General features: G+C 42.3%; 2 pseudogenes; both read right to left on the reverse strand.

Annotated features, from left to right (window-relative positions):
- LOC130862662 (non-receptor tyrosine-protein kinase TNK1-like) overlaps positions 1 to 21638 on the reverse strand; it is a 618047-nt pseudogene that overhangs the window by 88427 nt on the left and 507982 nt on the right.
- LOC130863091 (prosaposin receptor GPR37-like) lies at positions 6923 to 7970 on the reverse strand (annotated as a pseudogene).

Genomic DNA, 21638 nt, shown 5'->3' on the forward strand with positions numbered 1-21638 from the left:
GAGGTCTTTGATCCATTTGGACTTGAGTTTTGTGCATGGTGAGAGATATGGGTCTATTTTCATTCTTCTACAGGTTGACATCCAAATGTGCCGGCACCATTTGTTGAAGATGCTTTCTTTCTTCCATTGTATACTTTTAGCTCCTTTATCGAAAATTAGTTGTTCATAGGTTTGTGGGTTAAAATCCGGGTCTTCTATACGATTCCATTGGTCGACTGCTCTGTTTTTATGCCAGTACCACGCTGTTTTCATTACTGTAGCTCTGTAATAGAGTTTGAAGTCAGGGATGGTAATGCCTCCAGAAGTTCCTTTATTATATAAGATTGTTTTGGCTATCCTGGGTTTTTTTGTTTCTCCATATAAAGTTGATTATTGTCCTTTCAAGATCTGTGAAGAATTTTGATGGGATTTTAATGGGGATTGCATTGAATCTATAAATTGCCCTTGGTAGAATTGCCATTTTTACTATGTTGATCCTCCCAATCCAGGAGCAAGGGAGATCCTTCCATTTTCTGGTATCCTCTTCAATTTCTTTCTTCAATGCCTTAAAGTTCTTGTCAAATAGATCTTTCACTTCCTTGGTTAGAGTTACCCCAAGATAGTTTATGCTTTTTGTGGCTATCGTGAAAGGTGATGATTCTCTTATTTCCCTCTCTGCTTCCATATCCTTTGTGTATAAGAGGGCGACTGATTTTTTGGAGTTGATCTTGTATCCTGCCACATTACTAAAGGCGTTTATCAGCTGTAGGAGTTCTTTGGTGGAGTTTTTGGGGTCGCTCATGTACACTATCATATCATCTGCAAATAATGCAAGTTTAACTTCTTCCTTTCCAATTTGAATCCCCTTTATCCCCTTATGTTGTCTTATTGCTATTGCTAAAACTTCGAGAACTATATTGAAGAGGTATGGAGAGAGTGGACAGCCTTGGCGTGTTCCTGATTTTAGTGGGATGGCTTTAAGTTTCTCTCCATTTAATTTGATATTAGCTGTCGGCTTGCTGTATATAGCTTTAATTATATTTAGGTATGACCCTTGTATCCCTAATCTCTCCAAGACTTTTATCAAAAAGGGATGTTGAATTTTGTCAAATGCTTTTTCAGCATCTAATGAAACGATCATATGGTTTTTTCTTTCAGTTTATTTATATGATGGATTACATTGATAGATTTGCGTATGTTAAACCAGCCCTGCATCTCTGGTATGAAGCCTACTTGATCATAATGGATAATTTTCCTAATGTGTTCTTGGATTCGGTTTGCCAGAATTTTGTTGAGGATTTTTGCATCGATGTTCATGAGTGAGATTGGCCTGTAATTTTCTTTCTTGGTTGGGTCTTTGTGTGGTTTTGGTATCAGAGTTACTGTAGCTTCATAAAAGGAATTTGGCAATGACTCTTCTGTTTCTATATTGTGAAATACCTTAAGGAGTATAGGTATTAGGTCTTCTTGGAAGTTCTGGTAGAATTCCGCATTGAAACCATCTGGTCCTGGACTTTTTTTGGAAGGGAGGTTTTTGATAACTGCTTCTAATTCTTCACGACTAACAGGTCTATTTAGGTTGTTCACCTGGTCCTGGTTTAACTTTGGTATATGGTGCTTATCTTAAAAAGCGTCCATTTCTTTTACATTTTCCAGTTTTGTGGCATACAGGCTTTTGTAGTAAGATCTAATGATTCTCTGAATTTCCTCTGTGTCTGTGGTTATGTCTCCCTTTTCATTTCTGATCTTATTAATTTGCAAATTCTCTCTCTGCCGTTTGATTAGTTTGGATAGGGGTTTATCAATCTTGTTGATTTTCTCCAGGAACCAGCTTTTTGATTTATTGATTCTTTCAATTGTTTTCTGTGTCTCTATTTTGTTGATTTCAGCCCTCAGTTTGATTATTTCCAGTCTTCTACCCCTTCTAGGTGAGTCTGCTTCTTTTTTTCTAGAGCTTTCAGGTGGGCTGTTAAGTCTCCAATGTGTGCTTTCTCTGTTTTCTTTAAGTGGGCAGTTAGTGCTATGAACTTTCCTCTCAGGACTGCTTTCATAGTGTCCCATAGGTTTGAGTATGTTGTTTCTTTATTTTCATTGTCTTCAAGGAAGACTTTAATTTCTTTCTTTATTTCTTCCTTAATCCAGGTATGGTTCAGTAGTTGACTATTCAGTTTCCATGAGTTTGTAGGCTTTCTGGGGTAGCATTGTTGCTGAATTCTAGCTTTAATCCATGGTGATCTGATAAGATACAGGTGGTTATTAATATTTTTTTGTAACTGTGAATGTTTGCTTTGTTACCGAGTATGTGGTCGATTTTTGAGAAGGTTCCATGAGCTGCAGAGAAGAAGGTATATTCTTTCCTATTTGGGTGGAATATTCTATAGATGTCTGTTAAGTCCATTTGATTCATTACCTCCATTAATTCTCTTATTTCTCTGTTAGGTTTCTGTCTACTTGACCTGTCCATTGGTGAGAGAGGAGTATTAAAGTCTCCTACTATTAATGTGTGCGGTTTGATGGCTGCCTTGAGTTTTAACAATGTTTCTTTTACGTACATGGGTGCTTTTATATTAGGGGCATAGATATTCAGGATTGAGATTTCATCCTGATGAATTGTTCCTGTTATGAGTAGAAAATGTCCCTCTCCATCTCTTCTGATTGATTTAAGTTTGAAGTCAACTTTGTTAGAAATTAGTATGGCCACCCCTGCTTGTTTCCTAGGTCCATTTACTTGATAAGCCTTATCCCAGTCCTTTACTCTGAGTAGGTGCCTGTCTTTGTGGTTGAGGTGTGTTTCTTGTAAACAGCAGAATGTTGGATCTTGTTTTCGTATCCAATCTCTTAGTCTGTGCCTTTTTATAGGTGAGTTGAGTCCATTGACATTAAGTGATATTAATGACCAGTGGTTGTTAACTCCGGTCATTTTTTTTTAGTAGTAGATTTTGTGTGTTTCCCTTCTTTGAGATGTGCTGGTAAAGGGTCTCTAGATGTCTGAGTTACTGTGGTCATTGTTGGACTCCTTGATTAGTGATTTGCCTTCTATTACTTTCTGTAAGGCTGGATTTGTGGCTACGTATTGTTTAAATTTTTTTTTATCCTGGAAAATTTTGTTTTCTCCATTTATAGTGAACGAAAGCTTGGCTGGGTATAGTAGTCTGGGCTTGCATCCATAGTCTCTTAGTTTCTGCAGTACATCTATCCAGGACCTTCTGGCTTTCATGGTTTCCATAGAGAAGTCAGGTGTAAGTCTGATAGGTTTACCTTTATAAGTAACTTGGCCTTTTTCCTTTGCTGCTCTTAGTATTCTTTCTTTATTCTGTATGCTTTGTGTTTTGATTATTATATGGCGAGAGGATTTTTTTTTTTGATCCAGCCTATTCGGTGTTCTGTATGCTTCTTGAACCTTCATAGGTATATCTTTCTTTAGGTTGGGAAAGTTTTCTTCTATAATTTTATTAAATATATTTTCTGGACCGTTGAGCTGCGCTTCTTCTCCTTCTTCTATTCCTATTATTCTTAGGTTTGGTCTTTTTATTGTGTCCCATATTTCCTGAATGTTTTGTGATGAGAATTTGTTGGCCTTGCTGTTTTCTTTGATCAGCGTGTTTATTTTCTCTATGGTATCTTCAGAATCTGAGATTCTTTCTTCTATCTCTTGTATTCTGTTGGTTATGCTTGCTTCTGTAGTCTCTATTCGTTTACCTAGATTTTCCCTGTCCAGCTGGCCTTCTGTTTGTGTTTTCTTCTTTGCCTCCATTTCAGTTTTTAAGTCTTGAACTGTTTCCATTATCTGTTTGATTGTTTTTCCTTGGTTTCCTAGGGTATCATTCACTGATTTACTCAATTCTTCAAACTTTCTGTTATACTTCTCATCCATTTCTATAAGGGCATTTTTTACATGTTGTTTAAGGGCGTCAATCACTTTCATAAAGTCAATTTTATCTACCTCTTCATGATTAAGGTGTTCATGTCCACCTGTTGGGAGGTCGCTGGGTTCTGGTGGTTTCATATAGTTTTTCAGATTGTTAGGTGAATTCTTGCATTGGCGCCTGCCCATCTCTTTCTCCGAATGCTCCCCTCTGGATGTTCTTTTACCGGATCAGGTCTCCTTGCCTACTGATGTACCTTCCCAGTGATATCTCTCTGCAGTGCTAGCTCTCCTGGTGTTCTAGTGATGTCTCTCCTTGCTTGTTGCAGGCAGGCCAGTGAAACAAAGGAAGTCTCGCCTGCCTACTTGCCCTGAGGATTTGCCCCCAGCGCCAGACAGACTGGGCTGGATGGTGTTATGTGCCCAAAGAGGAAAGGGGGCAGAAGGAAGAAGGGTTCTGGATGCAATCTGGGTGGGACAAGAAGAGAGAGGCAGTATGCGGGGTATAGAGCCCCTGCAGGGAGCCCAGGGAGTATAGGGAGGGGGATGAGGAACTTCAGAGTTCCCTTTCCAGGGCTGCTTCCGCTGCCGCTGGTCACAAACTCACCGCACTGCTGTCTCTCCTGGTGCCGAGATCAGATCTCCATGCAGGTTGGGTAGTTCGTAAACAAAGCGCCTACCTTGGTTGGTGCAGGTGGGCCAGTGAGACAAAGGAGGTCTCGCCTGCCTATTTGCCCTGAGGATTTGCCCCCAGCGCCAGACAGACTGAGCTGGATGGTGTTATGTGCCCAAAGAGGAAAGGGGACAGAAGGAAGAAGGGTTCTGGATGCAAGCTGGGTGGGACAAGAAGAGAGAGGCAGTATGGGGGGGTAGAGCCCCTGCAGGGAGCCCGGGGAGTATAGGGAGGGGTATGAGGAACTTCAGAGTTCCCTGTCCAGTCACAAACTCACCGCACTGCTGTCTCTCCTGGTGCCAAGATCAGATCTCCGTGCAGGTTGGGTAGTTCGTAAACAAAGCGCCTCAGGTTTGGTCTTTTTATTGTGTCCCATATTTCCTGAATGTTTTGTGATGAGAGTTTGTTGGCCTTGCTGTTTTCCTTGATCAGCGTGTTTATTTTCTCTATGGTATCTTCAGAATCTGAGATTCTTTCTTCTATCTCTTGTATTCTATTGGTTATGCTTGCTTCTGTAGTCTCTATTCGTTTACCTAGATTTTCCCTGTCCAGCTGGCCTTCTGTTTGTGTTTTCTTCTTTGCCTCCATTTCAGTTTTTAAGTCTTGAACTGTTTCCATTATCTGTTTGATTGTTTTTCCTTGGTTTCCTAGGGTATCATTCACTGATTTACTCAATTCTTCAAACTTTCTGTTATACTTCTCATCCATTTCTATAAGGGCATTTTTTACATGTTGTTTAAGGGCGTCAATCACTTTCATAAAGTCAATTTATCTACTTCTTCATGATTAAGGTGTTCATGTCCTCCTGTTGGGAGGTCGCTGGGTTCTGGTGGTTTCATATAGTTTTTCAGATTGTTAGGTGAATTCTTGCATTGGCGCCTGCCCATCTCTTTCTCCGAATGCTCCCCTATGGATCTTCTTTTACCGGATCAGGTCTCCTTGCCTACTGATGTACCTTCCCAGTGATGGCTCTCTGCAGTGATAGCTCTCCTGGTGCTCCAGTGATGTCTCTCCTTGCTTGTTGCAGGCAGGCCAGTGAAACAAAGGAAGTCTCCTCTGCCTACTTGCCCTGAGGATTTGCCCCCAGCGCCAGACAGACTGAGCTGGATGGTGTTATGTGCCGAAAGAGGAAAGGGGGCAGAAGGAAGAAGGGTTCCGGATGCAAGCTGGGTGGGACAAGAAGAGAGAGGCAGTATGCGGGGTATAGAGCCCCTGCAGGGAGCCCAGGGAGTATAGGGAGGGGGATGAGGAACTTCAGAGTTCCCTGTCCAGGGCTGCTTCCGCAGCCGCCAGTCAGGTCACAAACTCACCCCGCTGCTGTCTCTCCTGGTGCCGAGATCAGATCTCCGTGCAGGTTGGGTAGTTTGTAAACAAAGGCCTTACCTTGCTTGATGCAGGCAGGCTGGAGAGACAAAGGAAGTCTCGCCTGCCTGCTTGCCCTGAGGATTTGCCCCCAGCACCAGACAGACTGAGCTGGATGGTGTTATGTGCCCAAAGAGGGGCAGAAGGAAGAAGGGTTCTGGATGCAAGCTGGGTGGGACAAGAAGAGAGAGGCAGTATGCAGGGTGTAGAGCCCCTGCAGGGAGCCCAGGGAGTATAGGGTGGGGGATGAGGAACTTCAGAGTTCCCTGTCCAGGGCTGCTTCCGCTGCTGCCAGTCAGGTCACAAACTCACCCCGCTGCTGTCTCTCCTGGTGCCTAGATCAGATCTCCGTGCAGGTTGGGTAGTTTGTAAACAAAGGCCTTACCTTGCTTGATGCAGGCAGGCTGGAGAGACAAAGGAAGTCTCACCTGCCTACTTGCCCTGAGGATTTGCCCCCAGCGCCAGACAGACTGAGCTGGATGGTTTTATGTGCCCAAAGAGGAAAGGGGGCAGAAGGAAGAAGGGTTCTGGATGCAAGCTGGGTGGGACAAGAAGAGAGAGGCAGTATGCAGGGTGTAGAGCCCCTGCAGGGAGCCCAGGGAGTCTGATTTCCTCTTATACATAAAATATAACTCCAGCTTTGGTAGTTTAGGAAGTACTCATTTGTCTTCCTGGGGGATGGGAAGATGGAAGAGTCACGATGAAACACTAGAACTTTAGTAAATATGCTAATGACTCCTTCCTCCCACCCCTTTTACTAGGCTTCAATAAGGGAAACCACCCTGAGAGAGGCCATTACTTAACCCTGGGCTCTCTGATGGGTGCCAAGTCAGAAATACAGCCATATCCAGGTGACTGCTGTACACATTATAGGACCATCTTTTTTTCACAGGCCAGGAGCAAAGAGGTTTGAGAGCGATTTAGCAAAGCTTCTTTCTTTCATATGCACACATGCACATGTAAGTGACTGAGGGAAAGAGAGGACATTCAGAGAAAGAAGCAAGGGGTCCCACCAGGTAGTACCCCCAACCACTGTTCTTTGACTATAATTCCGGAAACAGATAAAGGCAGTAACTAGAAGACATTACCTCAATATAGGGCACGATCTTGCAGGAGAAATTTTCCAAAAGCCACTTCTTGGTCAGCTCATGGAAGATGACCAGGGGTAGGCAGAAGAAGATGATGAGAAAGTCCCAGAAGGCCAAGTTTGCTAAGAGAGAATTGGAGATGCTCCTCATGTAGTAATTGTGGCACACAATGCACATCACCACCAAGTTACCAATGATACCAGTCCCAAAGATTACCACAGATAAGCACATGACTGCATAGGCGCCATAGGACTCCTGGGTCAGGGGGTAGAAAGGGTTCTTCAGTCTCATGCGCCTGCTTGTGCTGTTTCCACGTCGCGGACCCCCTTGGTCAGGGATTCAGTCATCTACAGACCCGTTTTGTGGCAGTGCCCTGCGTGGGGGAGTAATGGTCCTCCCTTCGTGCCCCTCTGGAGGCTTTCGGTGGGAACCCTGGAGTTGTCCAGTTCTCTGTGGCCAGTAAAAAAAGATCTCTGGGTTTAGGCTCCATTTTCACACCCTTCTCCTGGCTGCTCCGAGGAATGCCAGCGCCCCTGGGACTCATCTCTTCCCCCTCCGAAGTCTGTAGGAAGAGTTGGAGGTCCGTAGGGTCCCTTCTCCCCAAATTTCCCAATGGCTCTTTACCCTGCGCACCTTTCCACCTCCAGGCAGCAGGTGGCTTGGTTGGACGACCCAAGAGCCCAGCAGCTGCGGCACCTGCAGCCTCTTCATTCACACCTGTCTTGCTGTCTCGGACCGGTGGGAGGTCCCAAGAGGTCGCCCCTCTCACTTCTGCTTCCAGTTTCTCCCTGGGCATACAAACTTGCAGAATGTCTCTCGCAGAATTTCCTCGTTCCCGGGCATCCCTGCTGTGGCGTTGGAGCAGTGGGGGACAATTGCCCCCGAGACAAGTTCCATTCCTGGCCTCAGAGACAAAGCTCAGGGCAGCAGAGACAGAAACCTTCATCAGCAGGAGAAGCAGCAGCCGCGATGTATGGGAGAAAGGCGTGCCTGGGGCCGGCATGGCTCGCCGGGGGCGCACCTAGTAGCCCAGCTCTTACTTAGCACCGACACCTGCTGCCAAACTTGGTGCAGAGAGTTAGACACATGTCACATACTCGCCGCTGGGTAGTGGAGAGGAGCTGAAGACTACTGGGAAAGCAGGGAACAGAACCCGGGGGGGGGGGTGACACAACACACCCCCTACAGTCTTTCCACGTTTGGCGTCCTGTGCATTTCGCAGTCAAATGTAACCCAAGCTCTGATCACCGGAAGGTTCAGAGGGAAAATAGCAGATCCAACCAGACTGACCTTGAAAAGTTGCAAACACCACCCTATTGTTTCCTAATGTTGCGACTGGACTGGGCACAGCCTGGAGGAAGCCCCGCGTTCCTCCCTGCCTTTGGGTGGTGGCTGCCTTCTTGGTAACAGTTGCTTTGCTATTTACATCCTTTTGGTACAACTTTATCCAGTCGCTAGTCGAGGTCTCTTGAGAGAAAGGAAAACAAGTCCCCTCCACCAGGGGACTGGCTGTCACAATCCCACTCCCAGCTGGCAGGGAACCCGTTGCAAACAGCCAATGCTCCTGGTCAGAGGAAACTCTTGTCTGGTTTAACTCAGGCCACTTTCGAGGCTTCTGTTGCCAAGGAGAAGCCAGATTCGAAACCCGCGGCTGCTGTCAAAGTTGCTGTTCCTTCAGCTCAAAGTTGACAAGTATAGTGCCCAGGCGGAGTAGGCATGGGGTGGAGGGAGAGGGAGGAGAGGGCGCTGCTGGTTTGTGCACAGTGCTGTGGGTGTAGGAGCTATTCACTGCCACCACCATCACAGCCCCGGCGCGGAGAGCATGGTGCCTGGAACCGCCGCAGGCGGGTGGAGCGGTGCGTGGTCGCCAGGGGAGGTGGCTCAGCCTCTCCCAGCCGCTCAGCCACTGCGCACGCTTCGCTCCAGGCCTCCTCCCAGTCGTCCTCCTTCTAACAGAGCTTCTGGTTTGTGGAGAGAAGGGATCCCCTGGTGGTTTTACCACACACTAAACCCACACATGTTTCATTCAAGCCATTCACAGCGGCTTTTACTCGGAAGCTATGAGCAACCAGGGAACAACGGCGGCGGCGCCGCGGAGCCTGCGTGGCTAGAAGCAAGGATATGAACTCCACGTCTATATCCCTAGATATTCCAACCAGCCCGACCTAACCGTCCACCACCCAGGAGAGGGGAGGATCTCAGGACCGGGGGTGCGGGTGGGGATCCCTGGAGAACGTAGAAAGGGCGAGACTCTGCGACCTGCAACAATTGGTATCAGCTGATGCGCATGCTCAGGCCTCAGACTACCCCAGGGAATAGCGACACATTCACAGTCTTAGATTCCCTGGAGCAGCGGCAGAAGAGAAACAGAGTTCACAGGTTTCATTCAGTCCGTGAGAGAGAGGGGTGTAAGGTGAGCAGTCCCCAGGCGACCCACTGCCTTTAACATTGACTTTGAAAGCATCCCGCCTGGAGGTGGGAGTGAGGGCAGTTCACCAGAGCATAAGGAATGCAGCATCCTTGATGTGCTCAGAACTCAGAACTGACAGCAGAGGGAGACCGAACCCCAGCAAGTTGCCCATGCCTTTCAAACCCTGTATAGCCATCATGGTATAGCTAATAAAACAGACAAATGCCCGCCCAATTGAGGGGTAAAAAAGAAGGAAGGAATAACATATTGTAAAATGGAGACAAACGCAACAACAGAATTATCTAAGAATACAAGAGAAAATATGATAATTGTGATAAAGAGCCACAAACTGTATCCTAAGCACTTCGATTTGTGAATATGTGTTTACACGGCAAGGCGGACTCTACGATGAGCTTCAACTAAATATCTGGAGACAGGAAGAGCGTCATAGTTTATAAAGTGGTGTATTACAACACAAGGACCCAAGAAGAGAAAGGTCACATGGGTGGGGAGAGCTGAGAAGATGAAACCAAGACATAAGGCTTCAAGATGAGAACTGGGATAAGGGACACAAATGTGCTCACGCTAATTCATACCTCCAGCTTCCAGAATCCATTTTTCCATTGACCCTGATAAACTTGCATGCATTTTTCAGAGCAGTGATACCACACTAATGAACAAATCAATCTGAAAATGTAACAACAGGATTAATTTTACAGAAAAAAAAACTCCACAAAATAGCTCAAGGAATAAAAATTGAAGAAACAGTAAGCCATCACATTCAAGAGACCAAATCAGTTATCAATGTGTACTCATAAGAAAGTGCTGGGCCTTCATATAGTCTTGGGACTAAATGTACATTTGTGCAAAATGTTTGAAATGTACTGAGTTCTCTTTAAAAGCCACAGTGACATTATAATTAGTCAACATCAATCAGTGAAAAATAAATTCCAAATTAAGACCTATAAGATCCACATTCATGTGTACATTCCTCAATTCATTTATATAAGTTAATTGTCCCAAATTAGTTAAATAGTTAGCAAAATATTCTGGGTAGGTTCATTAGAGCAGATCAGTGAACAAATTAAAGTTATCTTCTCACTGAAGTTGACTTCTTTTGGTAGAGACCTAGTAAACAGATAAATACCGTGCATTGTGTTTTATGTTAGATGGTGTGCTATAGAGAAAGGAAGACTAAGACTAAAGAAATAGAGTTGTAGCTAGAGAAGGGTCCCATTCGGTGGATACATAGGATCTGGGTGTCCCTTCCTAGATGACAAGACTGTTAAAAGTAGCATAAGTGATCACAAGATGTTCAATTACCCAAGGTAACAGTAAACAGAGAAATATGCACAAACTTATACAGGAATTTGTTGAGTACTAGCATAACAAATGATGGGGATCTTTGAAGAAGTCAGCAAATGGTCTCAGGAAAAGTTGACAGGCTTATTTTCTTTCCTCGTGCTACCTATGAAACCCACATCAGATTAAAGACCTAGATACAAACATTAAGTATTTAAGGCTTAGAGAAGGATAGTTAAGACATCGTCATCACCGGATCACAGTAAGAACAGCTTTGTTAAACTTGATAGAATAAAAGAAAATGACAACAAATATGACTACAGTAGGGTTTTCCCATTTCTGAGTTAGTAAGGCCATGATCTCTACTTCCACAGGTTGGAACTGCAATGTGTTTGGGAGTATTACTGGGTCCTCATATTGTGCACCAGGTAAAGAAAAACCTAGCTTTAGTTGGTCTTAATGGTCAGAAGCGCTTCTATGGTACAAGATCACAGCCGCCATGAGAAATCTGATATAAATTCTATGTGAGGACATTTCCAGAACAGTTTAGGTCAGGCGGAAAGATGACCCTGAACATAGGCAGTACCATTTCATGGTTTGCAGTTATAGACTGGATAAAAAGGAAGAACCCAGCTGAGCACCAACATTCCTTTTTCTCTGTGAAAAAGATGTGCCTGAGACCTCACTCCCTGCCACAATAAACTGCCTCTCCTTTAAACTGTGAGCCAAGATAGACTCCAACTCTGTTCCATGCCCCTAAAGAGACTGCCAAAGGACGTTCTTACATGTCCTAGAGCCAACAGAAGGGTGTAATATGTAATTTTTGAAATTTTCCCTGGGACTAAGAGGAGCAAGTATTGCAACATGGTCCAGGAATGCTGTGACATTGTTGTCTACCTTTCTGTATTTTCCTTAAAAGATGACATCCTATGAAGTGCTTCATAATCTTATTCTTGTGTTGATGCTCAGACAGGAAGACTGAGCCAGCAGCCTCAAAAAGCAAAAGTGATAAGGGAAAAAAAAAAAAAAACTGAAAAAGAGATGGTCAAGAGACAGAGGCCCACACTGGAGCACCGGACTGAGCTCCCAAGGTCCTAACAAGGAGCAGAAGGAGGGAGAACATGAGCAAGGAAGGCAGGACCACAAGGGGTGCACGCACCCAGAGATAGTGGGTCGGATCTAATGGGAGCTCAACAAGGCCAGCTGGACTGTGACTGAAAAAGCATGGGATAAAACCAGACTCTCTGAACATGGCGGACAATGAGAGCTGATGAGAGGCCAAGGAAAATGGCATGGGGTTTTGATCCTACTTCATGTTCTGGCTTTGTGGGAGCCTAGACAGTTTGGATGTTCACCTTCCTAGACCTGGATGGAGTGGGGAGGACCTTGGACTTTCCACAGGGCAGGGAACCCTGACTGCTCTTGGGGCTGGAGAGGGAGGAGAAGAGGAGTGGGGGGAGGGGGAGAGGGGCGGGAGGAGGGGGAGGGAAATGGGAGGCGGGGAGGAGGTGGAAAATTTTTTTTCAATAAAAAAAAAGAGATGGTCAAGAAGTAAAATATGGAATTTCACGAAAGGTAAGTCCCAAAGGACAAGCAAAATGGAGAAAGCGCTCAACATGAGCTTGTTCAATAACTGCAAATAGAAATACAAATAAAAACATGCTTCTTTTAAACTGTAAATAAATAAATAAAAAAGGAAGACAATTTCATTTGAGAGTCTGGAAAGAAAATGAGAACTCACGGGCTGCTGTTGAAGGAGAAAGTAATTTGTCAATATCTTAAAATATTGAAGGTTTATATCCTATGAATTCAAAACACAAGGTCAAGAATAGAAACTTGCGGAGCTCTTGTGTGTCTTACAACGATTCCTCCCACTTATTTCTATGAGCAACAACAACAGCCAGAATTCCAAGAAAATAATGTAAATGACCACCAAGATAGGAATGGACATTTTCATTAGAGTGTATGCAATGAAAACAAACTAAACGTGCATGTCATATCAACCTGACAGAATGAATATAAGAGAAAAGGATCAGGATTCGGTGGGTTTGCTATACTGTGCCAGCATTTGGGTTATGCATATTATAAGATGTAGATAGAAAGGACATATCTTTGTTTTGATCATTAGTCTCTTCAGAAGTAGGTGAATGGTGATGGGATGTGAAGAACCTTCTATTGTAATTAAAGTATATTTTTAAGAATTCCAAAACAATATCTAGGTTAATTGTAGACTAGGAAAAAAAGTGCCAGAATAAAGTCTGTGGTACTATTTTCCCTCTCACTCTCAAATTACCATGTAAACAATTTTTCTGTTCTTCTTCCTCTGGATCAGATTAAGTGTGTCACTACCTTCCATATTATTCATAAAGGAATAGAGGCTGAACATATAGGGAGAAAACCCCTTTATGTCCTTCCTAGAAGCTCCAGCTGGCATCATTAAAGTGGTGGAAGACAGTTCCCAAGTAGACAGTTATGAGTCGGTGGCTTATGCAAACACCAGAGGGATGCTTGTGTGAATCTGCACACCTCCTCCCTTTCCCCAAGCATCCCCTCCTCCACCTCAACAATGATGCCTTCCTGTTTGGATGGATGCCATGTCCTAGCTCCTTCAGTTTCACAGTGACCATGAAAAAAGCCATGGGGAGCTTTATTGGAGCCAGGCACAATATCAATTTTTTTAGAAAAATGTAATTTTTTTCCTAAAACACAAGGATACAAATAGTTGCTATCAGATTTGCTCACACAATTTATTATATTAATAAATTAAGTGGATATGAAATTAAGGCTGATATAAAATATAAAAATTCAATGGCATTGTTAATCCAGATATTTGTAATTCTTAGCAGAATTTAAACACCATTAAGAATATGTAAGCCTTAATGGGCAATGTGTATGATAAACAAAAGTTTGAAGCAATAGGTTTATTTTCTATGAAAGTTTAGAAGACATTCAAAAAAGAAGTAAAACAAACACCTTTCAAATGAATTCTCAAGGTTTCTCACGGTTGTTGCTATAATTTTAAAAATAGGAAGAGTCATAGCTCATCTATTTCTGAAGTTTCTACATTAAAAGTCAATATCAGAAAAGAAGTTAGCTATTCAGTGTCTGAATTAGAGCAGAGGTCACTTATCTCTACATAAAGGACTAGCTTTGGTTATGGGTATTTTTCCTGTCAGCATTCCACAAGCTTTGTATTACATAGTATTGAGCTTTATAAAAATGAATACATGCAAATTATTACATGTCTCAGTATTTCTATGAAATCTATTATGCTCCATTTAGTGTCTGATTTGCCAAATAAAACATATTAAAGTAAATTACTACTTCAAATTTTAAGATACATCATTGAACAGAAAATAATTTATGCAGTGGTCAAATACCTTTTCCCTTTATGCTTCAAATAATTAATAAAACTCTATACTCACAAGAGGACTTTTAATATGCTGCCAATAGATCATTATCTGAGAATCAACTGTCCTATTTTGATTTTGACATTTATTACGGAAAATTCTCTTTGTCCTTAGTTATCAATTATTACTTCGCAAAGCTTCATTCACATACCTATTATTCTATTATTATCTTTCACGTATGAAATATTATTTAGAATTAATAGAAAAATATTTTTGTCAGAGATATAACATCAATATAATTATATCTTTATTTTAAAGATCAAGATTATTTATATTTGGAGGCATCCCGAGGCACACACGATTCTATCTCAAAAGGAAAACAAATAACATTTTATTTATTTATTTATTTATTTATTTATTTTTTATTGTTTATTTATTTATTAAAGATTTCTGCCTTCTCCCCGCCACCACCTCCCATTTCCCTCCCCCTTCCCCATCAAGTCCCCCTCCCTCATCATCCCTAAGAGTAATCCAGGTTCCCTGCCCTGTGGGAAGTCCAAGGACCACCCACCTCCATCCAGGTCTAGTAAGGTGAGCATCCAAACTGCCTAGGCTCCCACCAAGCCAGTTTAGATGCTGAAAAAGCATTCGACAAAATTCAACACCCCTTTATGATGAAGGTCTTGGAGAGATTAGGGAAAAAAGGATCATACCTAAATATAATAAAAGCTATTTACAGCAAGCCGACAGCCAACATTAAATTAAAAGGAGAAAAACTCAAAGCCATCCCACTAAAATCAGGAACACGACAAGGATGTCCACTCTCTCCATACCTCTTCAATATAGTGCTTGAAGTTTTAGCAATAGCGTTAAGACAACATAAGGGGATCAAGGGGATTCGTATTGGAAAGGAAGAAATAAAATATTTTTAAATAAAAATTATACTTTATGGCAGAAAAACAATTAGTTCTTGGACTACATAAAATATGTTTGCCCCATAATACTACACTGTGCAAAAAGCCAAAATGCAAAAAGAAGCAAAACTGAAGATGAATTAACATGTACATGACCAAATATTTCCAACTTTTTTATGGATGCAAATGCTTAAGAGATATGGCCTCTTTTCTCTTTGAAAATCCAAAGAGAAACAGATAATTTGATACTTACTCAGCCTTGAACCAATCATCATCTAAACAGGAGCCCAGAGCATCTTAGGCTTCAGTTTGTCAGGGTTGCACAAGTGACAGATTGTCTCTAGCAATTACACTGCTTTAGTTTTAGTCCTTATGTTCTACAACATCATTGTAGATAGAATTTTGCAAGAATTATCCAGAAGAATTGCAATATTAAATACATTTTGCTTCTTTCTCTTTCTATGTGGGTTCAAGTGCAGGTTCTGTCAGTAAGATTGTTCTTAAGACTTTTCAAAAACAAATCATTGTATTCTTCTGTTGCTCTGGCTCTGTCAAGCATTTTGCTTGAGTGAGTTGATATTATACAAATTCAAAGGTAGCACAAGCCACACTGCAGAAGCAGGAGTCATTGAGGAAAACAACAAAGACGTGGCTAGTTTGAATCTTCAGCAATGTGACTGGAATACAACCTTTATATAATAAGCTGGTGGGGACGGGCATTCATTTGTAGATGGAAAGGCTAAGAGTGAGCTAAGTTGGCACAGAACTGAACCGTGATTACAGCAGTGACTTGAGTCTCTTGGCAACCTATTCAGTTTTAGCGATGGTAAATAAATCAATGAACACATCTAAGCCTTGCACCTCGACTCTTCTAGCAATTGTTTTCTTGATTCATAGTTGAAATATAAATGGTACAAGCATGAGGCTTGCTTGTGAGCATTGTAAAACTCTATTCTAAAGGGAGATCAACAAAAGGAAAAGGTGCTCAGCATAACCCTCCTGATTCGCTTTCAAGTTTGTTAGGCTTTAGTCCGGAATATGTTCTCTGCTGGAGCTGAGAGTCAAAAGAGGGCCAATCATGGTAAGTGCTCATGTGGGTAGATCTGCTTTATATTACATTTTAATCCACTCAAGATATGGAGAGGGAACAACTGGGTAGTATTACAACAGCAAATTGACTTATCATAGAAATCTTGAATATTAAATTCAAAATTTTCAAGTTTGGACAAATGGGATCAAATTAAGATGACTATTTGCATTGCAGATACATAGGACAACTCTTTTTATTTTCAGGTTTCTCTGCACAGGCTTTTAAACTGGTTCTTGAGGTCTTTTTGTCATGTGTGTCCCTTCAGGAACTCAGCAGCCTTCCTGAGAAGCTGTTTATATAGAAAAGAAAGGGCCTTTTCCTCCCGTGTCAGACCACACACCCGTGACTTAGACTAATGACCCTGAGACATTCTATTCTTTAAAGACGTAACTGTGGTGATTTCAGGGTATCCAGAGGGTGGCCAGCTGGGTAGTGAGTGTAGAGCACTTTCCTCTCCTAGATTTCAAAGTGCTTTTTAGTTCAATGGGAGAGAGAGGGAGGGGGGCAGGAAAATGGAGAGGGAGAGGGAGAGGGAGAGAGAGAGAGGTTATCTACCATAAAACATCCACCAATATTAGATTTCATAACAGAATTTTATTTGAGAAATAAATTTAAATGTAAAAGAAAATAAAAAGTAGTAAGATAGTATATCTCATTCATTTCTAAGATAAAAAATACTGAGAGTCAAGTCTATGGGGTTACCTTCTTAATTATTTATAATGCCAGCCTAACAAAAAGAAAGGAAGGGAGGGAGGGAGAGAAGAAGGGAAGGAAGAAGGGATGGAGAAAAAAACACTAAAAAGCCACCAAGGTGTTGAGAATAAAGTTGTCTAAAGTTGTACAGACTTCCTGCTGAAGGTGCTTGAATGCAGATATTGAAGTGGAAGGAGGAGGAAGCCATGTAATTTCATTTACAGTCCTCTCCTTTTACAAATTATATTATTTTTAAAATCTGTTAATGACATTGGTGGAAAAGGATTGATCCAGAAAAGACTGGGAGAAGAAAAGATGGAGCATATGGAACCACAAACTTTTAATTAGCATCATTAGATAGAAAGGGAATTTCTATCCCTTAAGAAATGCTAACATTTTAATTTCAGTACAGTTGGTAATTAGGACAATGTTCTTTAGTCTAGAAGCTCAGTTGGGCTAAATCTGATGACCTTTACACTTACATGAATCTTTTTATTCAACAATACTTACTTTCCACCTCGGTACAGTGTGGTATTGTGCAATATACGCATCAGTGAGTGGTGAACATAGCCATCCCAGCCAGAATCCTCCATGATCTCCTGAAATAAAGAACTCATAAAGCATGGGCACTTCCTTAGGAGATATAATTTGAGAAATTAGCTGCAGACTAGAACAAGGGATGCTGAGAAGACAATAAAATGATCTTGCAAAGACTGGAGGCCAGCACATAGAGACGCCCATGAAAGAGAGAATTTTAAGCTGAGGGTTCTAAGGTTTCTAAGGATGGGAGGAAGAAAAGAGAGCGCGCAATTGTTTCAACAAATGACAGGATAAAGCTAACGAAGTAGCAAGAGTGCGGTGAGGCTCAGGATAGAGGAAGAGGTGGCAGAGAGTCTTTTAGGAGTGAACTCACAAGTGTTAATATTTAACCAGGAGCAGGGGCTCACAGGCTGTCCTATGGAGTTCTTTGCAGCAGTAAAACACAACAGGCTGTAAAGAAATATTTGGGCTCAAACCAGCCTTTCTCTCTACTTTCTGATACAGCTTTGTTCTTTCTTCCTGAATTCTGGTTTGCTTTGTACACCAAGCATGTGATAACATATACCTGCCAACACTTCTTATTTAAGCTTTGAAAAAGCCAGTCATAAAAGAAAAAGAATGGCCTAATTATTTAGTTAGGGGCTCAACATTGTCACATGACCATCCCTGGACTTTTCGTGTATAGTCAGAAATGTGCAAGGCTAAACTGCAACGGCTTGTATGGGTTCCATCACAGCTGTGCTATGCAGAGAAGCACATTCACAGACAGAGCAATTGTGAGGCTTTTCCCGGGAGGAGGAGGTCTGAGCCTCCACTTCATAAGGAGGACATTTGGGGTCCAGCCCCAAGAGCCTCCTCAGTCTTCAAACTGGACACTAGAGCAAGCAAAAGGAACTTAGGGTATTCTGAGGACAAATAAATTCTCTCACATCATGCTGTTCCTAACGAGTTAATTTACTCTTCTGCTTCTATTCTAATTTTCCTCTCTTAATTATAATTCTTCCCAGCTTCTATTCCTCTAGCCTGCAAACTCTCTTTTCCCATGTGGGGCTTGAAGCAATGATAATAATTACAAGAGGTACTTCTCACTGGTCGAAAGGATATTACTAGGGTAAGCGATAAGGAGCTTAGCCATTTACCATAGCAACACAAGGGTTCAAGTTTACAGGAGTAAGACTGATGAGACTGGGAGGGAGGGGGCACAGTGTCCAGTGACAAACTTTGAGACATAAGTCTATTTCAGTAGGCTTGGCAAATGAAGACTGGGAATGCTTTTTCATAGGGTGCGTTGCATAGTAACCTATGTTAGACACCTGCGACTTTGACCTTGTGCATAGCTGTGAACTTTTAAAGTGTGATGCATTTATAAAAAGCCTTTGGTCTAGTTTGTACTTACTCTAAAGTAAAAGTGAGACAAGCTGATTTTGTGCCATTAGTCTAACCAAAAGGGAGCAAATCAGGCTTTTGATTGTCTATAGTCCTTGTGGGACAATAGATCTAGTTACAAACCATGTCCTAGTATATTTTCTATACCAAAATTATACACATAAATGAAAAGACATCTTCCTGGCCACACACGGATATAGGTGCCCATAAGCTTGAGATACAATCATGAGATTACATAAACACAACACAGTAAGTTACACACTACAGTGCAGATATTGGAGAGACACCAAGCTTTTTTTTTTTTTTACTTTTTATTGTTTATTTATTTATTAAAGATTTCTGCCTTCTCCTGGCCACCACCTCCCATTTCCCTCCCCCTCCCCCATCAAGTTCCCCTCCCTCATCATCCCTGAGAGTAATCCGGGTTCCCTGCCCTGTGGGAAGTCCAAGGACCACCCACCTCCATCCAGGTCTAGTAAGGTGAGCATCCAAACTGCCTAGGCTCCCACAAAGCCAGTACGTGCAGTAGGATCAAAAACCCATTGCCATTGTTCTTGAGTTCTCAGTAGTCCTCATTGTCCATTATGTTCAGCAAGTCCGGTTTTATCCCATGCTTTTTCAGACCCAGGCCAGCTGGCCTTGGTGAGTTCCTTATAGAACATCCCCATAGTCTCAGTGTGTGGGTGTACCCCTCGCGGTTCTGAGTTCCTTGCTCGTGCTCTGTCTCCTGCTCTTGATTTGGACCTTGAGATTTCAGTCCGGTGCTCCAATGTGGGTCTTTGTCTCTGTCTCCTTTCATCGCCTAAATGTTTTTCTTTGGGTTCACCTTCTTAATTAGCTTCTCTAGGACCACGCATAATAGGCTCAACGTCGCCTATTCATGGCTAGAAACCAAATATGAGTGAGTACATCCCATGTTCCTCTTTTTGGGTCTGGCTCACCTCACTCAGGATAGTGTTTTCTATTTCCGTCCATTTGCCTGCAAAATTCAGGAAGTCATTTTTTTTTACTGCTGAGTAGTACTCTAATATGTATATATTCCATACTTTCTTCATCCATTCTTCCATTGAAGGGCATCTAGGTTGTTTCCAGGTTCTGGCTATTACAAACAATGCTGCTATGAACATAGTTGAGCATATACTTTTGTTGTATGATAGGGCATTTCTTGGGTATATTCCCAAGAGTGGTATTGCTGGGTCCAGGGGTAGGTGGATCCCGAAATTCCTGAGAAACCGCCACACTGTTTTCCAAAGTGGTTGCACAAGTTTGCATTCCCACCAGCAATGGATGAGTGTACCCCTTTCTCCACAACCTCTCCAGCAAAGGCTATCATTGTTTTTTATTTTAGCCAGGCTGACAGATGTAAGATGGTATCTTAAAGTTGTCATGATTTGTATTTCCCTGATCACTAGGGAAGTTGAGCATGACCTTAAATGTCTTTTGGCCATTCGAACTTCTTCTGTTGAGAATTCTCTGTTCAGCTCAGTGCCCCATTTTTTAATTGGGTTGATTAGCCCTTTACAGTCTACTTTCTTGAGTTCTCTATATATTTTGGAGATCAGACCTTTGTCTGTTGCGGGGTTGGTGAAGATCTTCTCCCAGTCAGTGGGTTGCCTTTTTGTCTTAGTGACAGTGTCCTTTGCTTAACACTATCCTGAGTGAGGTGAGCCAGACCCAAAAAGAGGAACATGGGATGTACTCACTCATATTTGGTTTCTAGCCATGAATAGGCGACCTTGAGCCTATTATGCGTGGTCCTAGAGAAGCTAATTAAGAAGGTGAACCCAAAGAAAAACATTTAGGCGATGAAAGGAGACAGAGACAAAGACCCACATTGGAGCACCGGACTGAAATCTCAAGGTCCAAATCAAGAGCAGGAGACAGAGCACGAGCAAGGAACTCAGGACCGCGAGGGGTACACCCACACACTGAGACAATGGGGATGTTCTATCAGGAACTCACCAAGGCCAGCTGGCCTGGGTCTGAAAAAGCATGGGATAAAACCGGACTTGCTGAACATAATGGACAATGAGGACTACTGAGAACTAAAGAACAATGGCAATAGGTTTTTGATCCTACTGCACGTACTGGCTTTGTGGGAGCCTAGGCAGTTTGGATGCTCACCTTACTAGACCTGGATGGAGGTGGGTGGTCCTTGGACTTCCCATAGGGCGAGGAACCCAGATTACCCTTAGGGATGATAGGGAGGGGGACTTGATGGGGGAGGGGGAGGGAAATGGGAGGTGGTGGCGGGGAGAAGGCAGAAATCTTTTATAAATAAATAAACAATAAAAAAAATCATTATTCATTTAGATCTGCTCAGACACAACATGATTACAGGCAGGAATCCAACAAGGTAGATAAATGCAAATTTTATTCATAATCTGAAAATGCAATTTAGGTGAATGTGTTTGCTTATACTTATTTGAAGCTAGCTAATGTAGTGTTTTGAAAAATTTAAATTAACAGTAGGTGTCCATAACTTATAGTTAAGAGTGATTAATGTGCAAAACAACATTTTAAAAACCTAATAACAAGTCTCTCACCTTCTATCAGAATTAGGCATTCACTTGAAAGAGGGAGAATGTCATCATTTTTCACAAAATGAACAGCGACCTGACGTCCTCCTTGGCCTTTAGTGGACCAGACTTTTGAGTCATACAGTCACGTATCCTGCAGCTTGGTATTTAGAGCTTTACTTGAAGCATCTTGTAAAATTTTATCCAAACTGTCCTCATATGGAACTTCTTGCCTAAAACCATTAGTAATGAAGTATCAGAAAACAATAGATGGATATGCCCAAAATTCCAATTTAATAAAGTACTAAAGTTAAAAAAACAAAAACAAAAACCCTTAGGGGTTGCTCGATGATTAAAAGCACTTGCTATTCTCGCATATACCCAAGTTTATTTCCCAGCACCCACTTGGAGCTACACAACCACCCATGATTCCTGTCTGAATCCTGTGGGCATCGGGCATACACATG

This window comes from Chionomys nivalis, chromosome 20 (genome assembly GCF_950005125.1).
Source record: "Chionomys nivalis chromosome 20, mChiNiv1.1, whole genome shotgun sequence".
Lineage (NCBI taxonomy): Eukaryota > Metazoa > Chordata > Mammalia > Rodentia > Cricetidae > Chionomys > Chionomys nivalis.